Here is a 14,264-nt window from a genome sequence, read left to right on the forward strand (position 1 = left end):
CTTAGAGACTCTGTGTTGCAAAATCAAAAAGGCTTTGAACTTTTGGAGAAGGACCGGACACAGAAAAACAAAGGTCTGTTGCTGTCCATGTTGTCCACAGGAAAGCCAAAAAGCAAAATGAGCTAACAAGCATCTCTGTGAATCCTCCTGAGGAAGAAATCAATTCCACAGCAGCCCTGATTGCTAATTGTAAAAATGTGCATAATGTCATTGACACTCTATTTGGGGAGTTTTCTTCATTGTTTTATTTTGGTGAGTACAGAAAGTACCCATAAAAGAGAAATTAATGGATTCACTCTTGATTGAAGTCCTCCAAGTCAATTTTCACCCAAAATTGAATTTTCCCACCATGAGAGTTCCCAGGAAGCAGAGGGGTATAGGGCAAAGGATGTGGCTTTGGAGTCAGACATTTATTCAACAAATGTGTATTCCAGTGGCCACTATGTGTCAACCACTGGGAATACAGCAGCAAACAAGAGTGAGAAATCCCAGCTGGGTGCAGTGGCTCATACCTGTAATCCTAGCACTTTGGGAGGCTGAGGTGGGAGGACCACTTGAGTCTGGGAGTTCAAGACCAGCCTGGGCAACATAGTGAGCTCCCATCTCTACAAAAAATTTTAAAAATTAGCCAGATGTGTTGGTTCATACCTGTAGTCCTAGCTACTCGGGAGGTTGAGGCTGAGGTGTGAAGCTTGCTTAAGCCCAGGAGGTTGAGGCTACAGTGAGCTGTGGTGGTGCCACTGCACTTTAGCCTGGGCCACAGAGCTAGATCTTGTCTAAAATTAAAAAAAAAAAAAAAGTCTCTATCCTAATAGAGCTGCCACCCTGGCTCTGTTGCTCATCAGCTGTGTGAGCTTAGGCAGGTCACCTGATCTCTCTGAGCCTTAGCTCGTTACAGCATGGTCACAGGATTGTTGGGAAAGCTAAATGTCAGATCTTATTTGTAGCGTGTCGGGCCCAGGGCCTGGCACATAACCAGCCTTCTAGTAATGGTAGTCAGAATTCTGACTCTTGCAGCCGGAGGAGGAAAAGGGAGTTTAGATGGTTTCAGGGGGTTTCTCTCCAAAGGCTGAGCCTTTAAGGGAGGTATAGGATGAGCAGGGGCATCTGAGAACAACAGTATGCCTCCATGAATAAAGCCCTGCTTTTGCTCTTTGCACCTCACCTGACCCCCAACTCTCTCCCAGGTTCACCAGCATAGACAGGTGCTGGGCTGCTGACCCCTAAGCCCCAGGCCCCTGTCCAGTTGGCTGTGTTTTCACACAGAGACAACTTCCCAGTCACAAGGTCAACCCCACCTGCCCTGGCCTCCTGGGTCCCCTCCAAGGCTGTAGACATGCCTCCATCCCAGCCTGGGGCAGGCATCCCTGCCAGGCACACAGAGGCCATCAGGAGGCAGGTGGGACAGATCTGTTCCCACTATAGCCCAGAGCAGCTCAGTCACACCGCTGGGAGGCTGAAGACAGGGGCTCTGTGCTTGGCCTGCTGCTCTCTTGCCTCCTGCCATGAGCTGCTTACCTCTGTCCTGAGTCCAGTTCTCCCTCTGTAGACAGAAGGGGTTTGATCAGGCCACCCTGTGGTCAGTCCCCCAGTTTCATTATTCTGCAAGGTCCAACTGCTCCTCACACAAAACGCCTGGCAGAAATGTGGAACCAGTCAAACCTCAGTTTGTTCAGTGTTATCTCTACTGTATGAGCTCAGTTTTTCTGTCTGCACAGAAGTGGGGTTTATAATCCCCACCTTTAAATCAAGACTATTGACACACTGGAAGGAACATGGGTCTTGAGTCGGATAGGCTTGAGTGTGAATCCTGGTTCTGCCATTTGCAAGGCAACTCACTTTCTCTCTCTAGTGAAACTGAAGCCTCAGTTCCTTCCTCTGCAAAATAGGCCTGTAGCATCTCCCTTGAAGAATTGCTGAGGTAAATGAAGCAAGCCATGCATCACACCTGCACACAGCAGAGGATTAAGGCTGGGGAGCTGTTATTATTGTGGTTGTAATTTACTCTAATGTGGTTGTAATAAAATGAGGGCCTGGCTAAGCTGACACCATCCCCAATTTCCACCACTATGCTCACCCTCTCTGGGTTTTTGGTGCTTGGGTTCCTCCAGTCTCCCCTCAGTAACAGAGTTTCCTGTGGCTGAAGGAATTCAGAGGGATTCCAGGGGCTTCCAGGATTCCTTTCAGGCTACAGAGTCCATGGTCCATGCAATCCTTGCTGTTGAAAGTTATATTCTCAAATACATATGATGTGTCCTCAAACATATGATAGCCGCCCTCCCTGTTCTCCTGGCTCATGTCCTGGAGCAGACATAAATCCTTTTGGTGCGTCATTCCAATCTCACATTTTCTCACCCCACAGAGCCCTTTGTCCCTGCACACTGCTGCACAGCTTGGATTGTCAATTCAGAAGAGGATGTGGCACCAAAAGGGACTAGAATCTCTGAATCTCAGGGTTGGAGGAAAATGAGTGGTACTTAGTTGAACCCCTCTTCTGATTGAACTTTCTCTACCCCACCTTTTGACGAGGGTTTATTCAGTCTATTCTTACTTCCCAGGGAGGGGAACTCACTAAAGAGAAAGGTGGGGCATATCATCACTCACATAGTTGCCAGTTAGCTGACTGGCTTTCTTGGAAAAATGACATTCAACAGTGACAGAAAAGCTTCTATCATGGCAAGCTATCTGGGAACAATAGCTCTAGAGAACAATACTGTTTTCTTGTCCACCCCCTCCTCAACTCTGCACTTTGTGGTCACAAAAAAATGAAGATATGACATTTCTTTTCTCTAGAATAACACAACTTTGTTAATGTGTCTCTTTTATTCACCCACCCACTAAACATTCCCGTAAGGAATCTACTTCAGATGCCCACAGAGAATGCATTTCAATTCCCAACATAATGAGGCAGCTTCCAGAAGAAGGAGAAGCATTTAGAGGCACGGATAAATCATACCCTCCGCCAAATACCCTCTTCCACCTTCCAATGGGGAGCTCAGAACCATCCTAGGACATGACTCAGTGGGGAACATTGTTTTCATTGTGCAGCTTCAGAAACTGAGGCACAGAGAAGTGAAGGTCACGCTTGTGAGGCGCAAGCATGCACTAAATCCCAGGAATCTAAGACTTCCCAGCATAGGAATTCAGCCCCTAGGATAAATGTTTGTCTTGCTAGTCAGGGAAATTTACTGTGGCCTTTGCAGAAGCCTTCTTCAGGCTCAAGATTATAAACAGGGAAACAGGACCTGGCGATTAGTTGAGTGAGTAACTGGCAGAGAAAGCTTTCAAGTAGGGAAAGGATCAATGAGTTGGAAAAAAAAAAAAGAAACATCTTTTCAGAAGTCCTGGCCTCCCACCCCCAACTCCCTTACATTGTTTTAATTCTTCATGCTCAGTGTCTTCATTAAATATTTTTGAAGTGGGTTTTTATTTTGTTACTTTGTTTTGCTTTTTCTGTCAAGGTTATTTGATCTCATCTCCGACTTAGATTACTTCTCAGGTTGAATTGAACACAACCTTTGCCCAGTGAAACAGACAGCCTTCTTGCTTATGGGAAGTGTAAGCTTATGGTGCATGCAACCCTTCTTGTTGAAAGTTATATTCTGAAATACATATGATGTGTCCTCAAACATATAATACCCTCCTTCCCTCTTCTCCAGGCTCATGTGTTGGAGCAGACATAAATCCTTTTGGTGCGTCATTCCAATCTCACATTTTCTCACCCCCACAGAGCCCTTTGTCCCCTCCAAGAGGCCGTGAAATAATAATAAAACAGATAAATGAGATAAATAATGAATGATAAAATAATAAAAATGATAAATAATAAAAAAGAGATAAAATGATCGAGAGGCCATGGAATAATAAAAAACACAACCGGAAATGGCTGAGCTACAGCGTGTTCTGTTTTGCTGCTGTGTTGAGGCCATGGACACAGGTGGGCGTGGCAGCTCCGAGGGAGCCACCTGAGGAGTGGCCAACTCAGCAGATTCTCTCCTTTACTCCCCTTGTTACCAGCAGTGGAGATAGCATGGGCTTCCCAGCTCTGCCATGTCCTTGCTGCATCACTTCAGCAAGTTGGGCAAGCTCTCTGAGTCTCGGTTTTCTCAGCCAGTCCTGCTCACCCGGCAGGCTCCGTGGGGGTGGGGCTGTACCTGTGGTGCTCTGCACTGTCTTCTTAAGTGCCTAGCAGATAACAGGCATTTGGCACGTTTCTGCTACATGAAGGAACGGAATAAGGATACTCTTACTGCTGTTGCTGGATCGTGGTAAGGATTAAATGGGAAATTGTAAATAAAAGCCTAGAGTGTTTTAGATGTGCATGACACAGTAGCTCTTCCATTGCCAGATGCCTTCCTTCAGTGTCAGCACGGGGAAAGGATCCAGATGTTGCACCGAAGAGCCCCTTGTTCTGCCGATGAGCAAACAGAGCCTCAGATCTGTAGATTTGTTCATTTGTGCATTCATTCATTTCACATAGAGGGGACTATCAAGACAGAAAGTCTCCATGCTTATGAAGCTTACATTCTAGTGGGAGGAGACAGTAAATGAGTAGACAAATATATAAACAAGAATCGTGTTACATACTAACACAGTGCTATGGCGAGCAAGAACACAGGGGAGTGTAATGGAGGGGGGCTGAGAATGGGGGGTACACTGGATGGGGGAACTAGGTGTGCCTCCCTGTAGAGGAGGTATAGGATATAAAAGTGGACCTGAATGACCAGAGGGAGAGAGTCGTACCAAACTCAGGAGCAAGAGTGTTCTAGAACACTGCCTTTCGGGTGTTTGCTCTCATTGGTCTTTTTTGCAGGAAGGGGGGACATGACTTTTATTTTGACATAATTTCAGATGTACAGGAAAATTCCAAGCATAGTACAAGGAACTCTCATCACTAATTGTTTATGTTTTGCCTCATTCTCTGTCCTCTCTCTCTAAATATACAATATACACATCACACATACACGCGCGCGCACACACACACACACACACTTTTCACAGAAACATTTGAGAGTGCACAGTGCGAACATACTGCGCTTTCACTCTATACTTCAGTGTGTGCTTCCTAAGAATAAGAATATTCGCTTACATAACCACAGTCCATATCTAATCTACAGCGCATGGTTACATGGTATCAATTGCTCCAACAATAACCTTTTTAAATTGCACATATTTTTCCAGGCTAAGGGTCACATATTACACTGAGACCTCATGTTTCTTTAGTTTTCTTTAGTCTGGAACAGTTCCTTAGCCATTCTTTGTCTTTCTTGACCCTGACTTTTTTAAAAGAGTGCAGGCCAGTTATTCTGTGAGACGTCCTTTCATTTGGGTTTGCTGATATTTCCTGAGGATTAGATTCAGGTGACACCTTTGTGGCAGGAACACCACAGAAGTGATGTTGTGTCCCCCTCAGTGCATCACAGCAGGAGGCACGTGGTGCTGTTTGTCCCTATGTTGGGGACATTAACGTTGGTTAATTGGTTTAGGTGGTCTCCTCCAGGTTTCTCCATGACAAAATTGCCTTTTCCCCCTTTTTAATAAACGAGTAATTTGTGGGGAGGCACTTTTAGAATATAAGTGCTCTGATCCTCAATAATTTTAGCATACTCCATCTTCTACAACTTATTAGTTGCCATTGTACTGTAAGGAAGAGCTTTTCCTTCTCCCCCATTTACTTTATTTATGTACGTATTTATTTATATTTATTTTTTTGACACAGTATCTTGCTCTGTCATCCAAGTTAGAGGGCAGTGGTGCAATCACAGTACCCTGCAGCCTTGACCTCCTGGACTCAAGGGATCCTCCCACCTCAGCCTCCTGAGTAGCTGGAACTACAAGCATACCACCACGCCCAGCTAATTTTTTAATTTTTTGTACAGACAGTATCACACTATGTTGCCCAGGCTGGTCTCAAACTCCTGGGCTCAAGCGATCCTCCAGCCTCAGCCTCCCAAAGTACTGGGATTTCAGGCATGAGCCACCATGCCTGACCCTACCCATTTATTTATATAATCATATAATTCTTTACATAACTATGAACTCATGGCTTTTTATTTTATTCACTAGGTTATAATCCACTGCTATCAGACCACCTCAGATTTGACCAATGAGAGCCCTTCAGACTGGGTTCTGTGTCTTTCTGACATAGCCCCACCATTCTTCAGTCATTTCCTTGCCTTCTGGCACAAGAAGATGTTTTGGGCTCCTCTGGTACTTTCCCTGCCCCAGCCCTGGAATCAGCTCTTTCTCCAATGAGCCTGGTTCTTTTGGTGTTAAAAGATATTTAGAATCCAAGATCTGGGGGCTGGGTGGGTTCCTGCCGCCAGGTGTGTTACCACTTCCAGGATCTCTCTGGGGTGAGAGCTAGAAAGCTCTTTGAACTCTGATGTGCATATGAGTGACTAGGAATATTGGTGAAGTGCAGATCCTCATTCACTGGGTCAGATCTGCCCATAGGGGTGCATTGAAGACGCTGCCTGTCTCACAAGCTTCCAGGGCATGCAGATGATACTGGTCCACAAGGCTCATCTTGAGCACCAAGTATGTAGGACAATGGTTCTCAAAAGTTGGTGTGCTTGGGAGTCACCTGGAGGGCTTGGTAAAATACATATTCCTGGGCCCTATTCCTAAAGTTTCCAGTTCAATAACCTTGGGCTAGGACCTGAGAATCTGCATTTCTAACAAGTTCCCAGGTGATCCTGGTCTTGCTGATCTGAGACCACACCTTGGGAACCACAAGATCTAGGACACTGGTTCTCAAAAGTGACTACACATTGGAATTCTTGGGGAGGTTTTGTTTCTGTTTTTGTTTTAAAAATGGATCTTCAAGGCTCCAGAGATAATTTAACTGGTGTAAGATGTGGCCTGGGCTTTGAGAGTTTTATGACCTCCATGAGTGGTTCTGTTGCTCAACATGGTTTGAAAAGATTGTTCTAGGAAGAGGTAGGAGCAAATGCAAAGGCCTTTAGGAAGAAATTAGCTCAATATTTTCAAGGAATGGCAAGGAGGCCAGAGTGGCTGGACAGAAGGAGTTGAGGCCAGAGAGGCCAGGGTGGATTGGATCAGGAGGTGGAGAGATGGGTCAGGATTGTGGGTGTTACTCTGGTGAGACAGGAAGCCACCAAGGGCTTTACACAGGGTGATGTGATCTGAAGGCCTTCACCAGGGCCTTCATCCAGCAGTTTCAAGGCCAGCTCTCCTCCTGTCAGTCAAGCGCTTTCTACCCAGAGCAGTTTGGCTTGTGATGAGTAAAGGATGAAATAGCTTCACAGCCTTCTCTAAGTGCTCCCCATACTTTAAATCTTGCCCATGGATTTTGTTCAGAGTTACTGTCCAAGGCTTTGAAATCCCTGAAGGGTAAGTTTAGGCACAGTAATAAAGTATTATATCATACTTGCGGAGAAGGACTTGCGGATGAGGGACATTCAGGAGTGCTTTGCTTTAAGAAAACTTCATATATGTTGCACAACTGTGAATATACTTAACAGTACTGAACTGCACACTTATAAAATGGTTAAGATGGTAAATTTTATGTTATGCATTTTTTACTATAATCAAAAATAAAAATTAAAAAATATATAGTCACAATACTTTTACAAATATCTACTATACTTCACTAACATGAAAGTGACAGAAAAAAATATGCTGATAGTATAAAGAAGCTAAAATGTAAGTTGATCAAATGATGCACATCATTTACATGTTGAACAATTCTCAAAGATGTCAAGGGGCAGGAATGATCCTTCAAGGAAAAGTAACTTAGACCAAGAGAATTTTAAAGCTTCAGTAAAGGCTGATGATATTCATCATGTATATGAAGATAAGCCTGCCAAGCACTGTGTTCTCCAATTTGTTCATTTTTCCTTGTTCTTCAGGAAAGTCAGCATGGGTATTTCATTACCACATGGAAAACTATGTTATACCATTAAGAATAATAAAGAATTTGGCAGGGTGCGGTGGCTTATGCCTGTAATCCCAGCACTTTGGGAGACTGAGGCAGGTGGATCACCTGAGGTCAGGAGTTCGAGACCAGCCTGGCCAACATGGAGAAACCTCGTCTCTACTAAAAATACAAAAATTGCCAAGCGCGGTAGCTCATGCCTGTAATCCCAGCACTTTGGGAAGCTGTGGTGGGTGGATCACGAGGTCAGGAGTTTGAGACCAGCCTGGCCAGCATGGTGAAACCCCGTTTCTACTAAAAATACAAAAAAAAAAATTAGCCAGGCATGGTGGCACACGCCTGTAGTCCCAGCTACTTGGGAGGCTGGGGCAGGAGAATTGTTCGAACCTGCCAGGCGGAAGTTGAAGTGAGCCGAGATTGTGCCACTGCACTCTAGCCTGAGTGACAGAGGGAGACTACGTCTCAAAAAAAAAAAAAAAAAAAAAAAAAAAAAAAGTTAGCCGGGCATGGTGGCAGGCGCCTGTAATCCCAGCTACTCGGGAAGCTGAGGCAGGATAATTGCTTGAACCTGGGAGGCGGAGGTTGCAGCAGTGAGCTGAGATTGCACCACTGCACTCCAGCCTGGGGGATATGAGGGAGACTTCGTCTCAAAAAAATAAAAAGAAATAAATAAAATAATAGTAAAGAATTTAAGCCAAGCCTGAAAAAAAGAAAGAATGTATAAAACTACGAGCTTGGGAAATGGAAAAAGTTGGGGACAACTATTCACTTTAACAAAATAATTCTTTCTGTGAGGCTTTGTGCCTGGTTTCACCTATGAAAGTGTCCCTCTAGAGCACAAAAGCACTCGACACACAGTGTTGCAGAAACACGACAAGCCTAGAAGAGGCCAGCTAGAGGCCTTCTGCAATGCCAGGTCCAACAGTGTGATAATAACTTGGAGATTTTGCTTATCTGCTTTATCTTCCAAAGGGCATTGCACAATATCAGTGTGCTTGGATTGGACAGGATTCCAGTGACACAGTTCATGTTCTATTTTGATTCTGGCAGTTGGTAACCTTTCTTCTAGGAAAGGGGAAATAAAACACCCCACTGGTGATATTCCGTTGTTCTGAGCATACGAGGGTGGTAAGGCTGCTGGGGGCAACTGACCAGAGGCAGGTGTGGTCCCTGGGTCATTTTTAGCCACATTCCCAGGCTCTGATACCTGGCGGGGAGGTCTGCAACCAGCTCTGTCAATCTGCCATGAGGATGACCTGCCCTTTCCCTTGGTTATTCAAGTCCCGGGTTTTTCCTGAGCAGAAGCTGACAGTGATGTCATTGTCTCGTGATGTTGTTGGGGTGACCTTGTTCATGGAGCTGGTTTCATCCATTTCTCTTCTATCTTGAAGCTGAACTGAGAAAGACATTGCTGAGAACCACAGAGTGGGAGGGCAGAGGACCCTGCAAAGGGGAAGCTCCCCTGTCCCCTCATCTGATTCCCAAACCCTTATCATGACCAGCTGTTAGCCAACCCAGTTTCTAGCAGAACTCAGACTGGAAAAGTCATACAGGAAAAACAATGCAAGGAGAGATGGAAGAAAACTTTAAAAAAAAATGTTGTAGTAGACTCAGCAAGGCAGAAACTATGGATTCATGAAGAATAGATTGGATCCTTGTTATAAAAACAGATAAATATTTATGGGTGGTCTTTTCAGAAAGGCATTCAGGAGGAGACAAGAAGCATCTTATTTAGAGCTGCTGGCCCAATTCCCAATTAAGGGAATCAAAGATGCCCTGAGCTCCGACTCCACGGCAGGACCTGAGCTCCATCCTTGATGGACATCTTTTCATCCTCAGCCCTTCTTCCTGAGGGGCACTGTCACTATCCCCATTTACAGAGGAGGAAACTAAGGGTCAGAGAGGTGGAGTCTGTTATTCAGTTGGGAAGCAGCAGTGCTAACGTTCACACGCATGGCTTTTTCACTCCAAATCTGTTCACTTTTCCGAGCACACACCAATGTCGGCTTTCAGATACTGCTACCAAGAGTTTTTCAAGAACTCCAAACCTAGGCTCTTTTAATCAATAGCAGTGATTGAGCCCTTTTCCTAAAACTCACATTGTTCAAGCTCAAAGGACACTGTATAGATGAGGACTCCAAGGCTATGAGCAGGAAAAGGGATCTGCTCAACAGGATGGCAGAATCCGGCCTCAGGCCCCAAAGAAAGCTCTCTCCACCCACCATTCAGTCATGTGCACAGAGCCAGCGCAGCAAAACCCACCACACCTGGAGTGCGGCTTTGTTGGTGATCTCAGTTCAGCAGGATATGGGCACCACAAGAATGGTATTTTCCCTTACAACTTTCTCCCTGGGGCCTACATATTATGTAGCTATTGTAGGGTTGGAGTTCCACAAACGATCTGAGAGCTTGCTGGCCAGTATTAGTTCATGTTGATTGCAAAGTGAGGACTGAAGTGGAAAAGCAAAAGAGCACAGCACCACCTGGTGTTGCCAACCAAGACATGCAGGTTTAGGAGTAAAAACAACTCCCTGCATTTCCCTTCGTGTGAGGAATGGAAGCCCAGAATGGGTGAGGAGCTGGCCAAAAGTCACAGAGCACACAGTGATCGAGCTGAGCCTTGCGGGTGTGATTTTCAACTCTGTGCTCCTCCCACGAGGCCTAGCCAACGGGAGGGAAGCAGTCTTCCCCCTCCTGAATACCAGCTCACGCAGGGTCCCCATAGCACTGCGAACTCAGAAGGAAGAACCTTTCCTTCGAAAAGGGAAAGGATGGTGAAATGCTGGCCTGTGATTGGAAGAAGGGAACAATATAGCTGCAGGAATGGCACACTGTACAGCTCCAGAGGCTACAGTATGAGCGGCACCACTGGAGCTGGGGCACACAGTGGCCTTTATTTAGGCTTTAGAACTAGATTAGCCTGGACTCACGGTGGCCTCAGGCAAGTCTATTTCACTCTTGGGCTCTTCATCCCCTTCTGTGAAATGAAGGTGCTGAATGACGCCTGGACTTCCCAGGTCTCAGACTTTTGGCTCACTCTTCCCATGCCGACTGGCCTCCTTGCCGACCCTCCACCAGGAAAAGCCTCATCTCAGAGCCTCTGCACGGCCTCCAGTTTCTGGAAGAATGCTGTTTTGCCGAATCCCCTCGGGGCCTGTTCCCTCCTGCCTGTTCAGATGTCCACTCAAATGTTCTTTGCTGAGACAGACCTCTATCTGAGCCCCACTCCCCTCACCCCCGACAACACCATGTCACCTCCCATCTCCTCACCCACTTCAGGTCCTTCCCAGCTCTTAGCATCGTGCACATAGTTGGTCTTGCTCAGGCCTCTGTGGACAGATCCTGGCACAGAGCAGACATCTGAAAATAACTTTCAATGGAACAAATCAAGTTATTTCAAATTCATCATTCTCCTGAAAACTATCTGGGAAAGGAAAGAGCAGGCACACTTGGAATAAGCTGAAGGAGCGGCCTCCCAGTGCCCCTTCCACCTCTGTGCCTGTGACCCTGGTGTCAGTGATTTGGCAGTAACATCCCAGCACCACCCTAGCCTGCTCCTAGGGCCACTGTCCAGCCCTTACAACTGACCTTAGGACAGAAGCTATTTGCCTAGCTGGTACGTGACACAGCAGGGACTCATGGCCAGGTTTCTCTTGACCCCGTTGCACTGCTAGACCCTGTATGGTCAGTTCTGCACCTCACTAAGGGTCACTCTGGGGCTTGTGTCAACACTCGAGCCCAGATCCCTGCAGCACTGTAGGTGGGTGGGATGAGCACCAAGAAAACATTCCTCTGGAGTAATCAGTATCAGAAACTGCAATGGGGCATGCTGCCTCCACACCCAGGATATTTCTAGAAGCAGCCAAGGAAATAAGAACCTACATGCTCTGGTTTATTAAAATTGGGCAATGAATCTAAAGGAATTTAAAGCATTTGGCCTTATCTTCCTTGTTTCTTCGTATTAGTTTTCCATGTAAATTAATAACTAGTTAGGTATCTGGAGTTGGCAAATACTGATATTTTCAGGTAAATGGTACTGGGGAGGATGGCCACGAGGGTAAAAAAATGGGGAACATTGTCCACTTGTGGGAAGGAAACCAAAAGTGTCTGGAAAACAATGTGCAAAGTTCACCTTCTTTCAAACTCCCATTTGAACCTTCCATCCACAGTGCTGATCACAAAGCCCTGTTGCACTAGTCTTCTTGTCATTTAAATATTCATTCAACATTTATTGAAGACAAATTCTTGGCCAGGCCCTGTGCCAGGGTTTGTGAATATGGTCTCTGCCTGTAAGCAGCAATTTGTCTCATGGAGCTTAGTGTTCTTCAGTCCACTCTGTTCAAGTACCCTGCCCTCCCCTGAAGCTCTGAGGACCCTGATACCTACCCCCAGCTTAACAGCCCTCTTGTGTTGCCCATCTCCTACCCAGTCAGCCAACAAATCTGAGCTCCACCCATGCTGATCCCCACACAGGTTGCTCCAGAACCTCCTGGATTCCAGAGCAATAGCTTAAAGTCAAAGTGTCAGTTGGAGGTGTGTTCTAAGAAATTTGTTACTAATAGCAAAGTACCAAAGGGATTTATTTTCCTATAAGTTGGGGCAGACTAAAAGTTTTCCTCTGTAATAGGCATTGTGTCCAGCTCCATTCCCCCTTCCCTCTGGTTTCCTTTAGAGAACAACCCCTCCCTCTACACTCAGACCACATAGTTCAGGTGGGGATAACCTTGCTCTTAGTTCCAGGAATGGACGTGTGACTAAGGCCTGACCAATCAGAGTCCCACATTCTCAGGGCCGTAAAAACCAGCCCACAGCTGGGCACAGGGACCAAGCAAGGAGGATGAGCCCACTGCAGCTGGAGGGCAGGTAGGCTGGAAGTCTGCATCCGCTACAGGGAGGAGCTTGCCCACGAACGAAATCCACATAGTTCAGCAGAGCTGAGTGACAGAGAAACATCAGTTGTGCTTCTTGATCTAGCCAGGATGACTCCTGAAACTTTTATTAATTTTCTACATTGAACACAGCTGGGCATTACTCACACCTGACATCTGTTCAAACAATGGAACATTCCTCGCCTCCTGGCAGCAGGCTAAAAGCAATATGGGCAATAGCTAAGTATTATTTGAGACAGGGTCTTGTTAATGTTGCCCAGCCTGATCTCCAACTCCTGGGCTCAAGTAATCCTCCCGCCTCAGTCTCCTTAGTGGTTGAGTTTGCAGGTGTGCCTCACCGCACCCAGTTTAACTAAGTAATATATATAAAATTAAATAAAAGGGTGTGTGAAACCACTTTCTGCCTCTTAGTGTGTAGAGGGATAGTAGTCTAGTTTGGGCAAATCTTCAAAAATCACATTTGAAATTTGAAAATCGTCCATTTGCAGCTAACGATTAAGTGTAACTTGGGATACTCAAGTTACTTTTCATTTTGGGTACATTTCATCTCAAAGATGTGGTCCCATATTTTGTCCATTTTTCTTTGTGGGAGGCAATGGCAATTCATATCAGCTTCTTTCATAAAACCACCAAGACAGGGATCCAGGCATGACACCTGCTGGAGAGGCTCCCCTTAGGCTAATCTGACACCTCGTTGCAGAAACCACCAGTCACCAGCTCCAGTGACCACGAGTGCTCTGCAGACTCAGAAGCCCGAGGCATGGCTCCCAGGGGCCCTCACAGCATAATCCCTCAGTGGGCAGCACCCCTGCAGAGGAAACCTCAATGTGGACCATGGCAGGGTCCTGTTTGAGCTGTCTCTTGTTGTGGATTGAGTCCCAGCTCCAAAAGGACTCACATATTGCCTCCCCTCCCTCCATTTCCTAACACACAGGTGGCTATTCTGCAGTTAACCTTTTATTGTCCCTCCCCCTGTATCTTAGCAGCTAGGAAATGAAGTGGGTGGGTATGTTGTAGTTGGATGTGCATGTGAGAGTAACAATGTCAGATACTAAGGTTCATGGGTTTTATAAATGTGTATAATCAAGTCCTCATAGCCAAAAGTTTTAGTGTAAACTATCAGTTCCCAGAGAAAAAGGAGAAATATAACTAAGAACGAAGAGAAGAAAGTGTCCAGAAATTCAGTGTGACTATCAGAAACCACTAAAAATGAACGTAGTGCTGGGGAGAACTGCAGACTGGCAGAACGAGGCCAGATGGTCTGTCACACCACACTGTAGTGAACACTAGGAGCCAACAGACTGCCCAGAGCCAAGGCCTTGGCACCACACCCACACCACAGGCTCACACAGGTAGGAAGCAGGCAGGTTCAATCTTGCTGCCATGCACTAATACCACAGGTGGCTTGAGGTCTTTGAGGTTGTTTCTTCTAACATTCTGCAGGAGGGAGTTCATTTTTCAATAGTGAACGGGCTGCT

The sequence above is a fragment of the Chlorocebus sabaeus genome, chromosome 22, assembly GCF_047675955.1.
Source record: "Chlorocebus sabaeus isolate Y175 chromosome 22, mChlSab1.0.hap1, whole genome shotgun sequence".
Taxonomy (NCBI): Eukaryota; Metazoa; Chordata; class Mammalia; order Primates; family Cercopithecidae; genus Chlorocebus; species Chlorocebus sabaeus.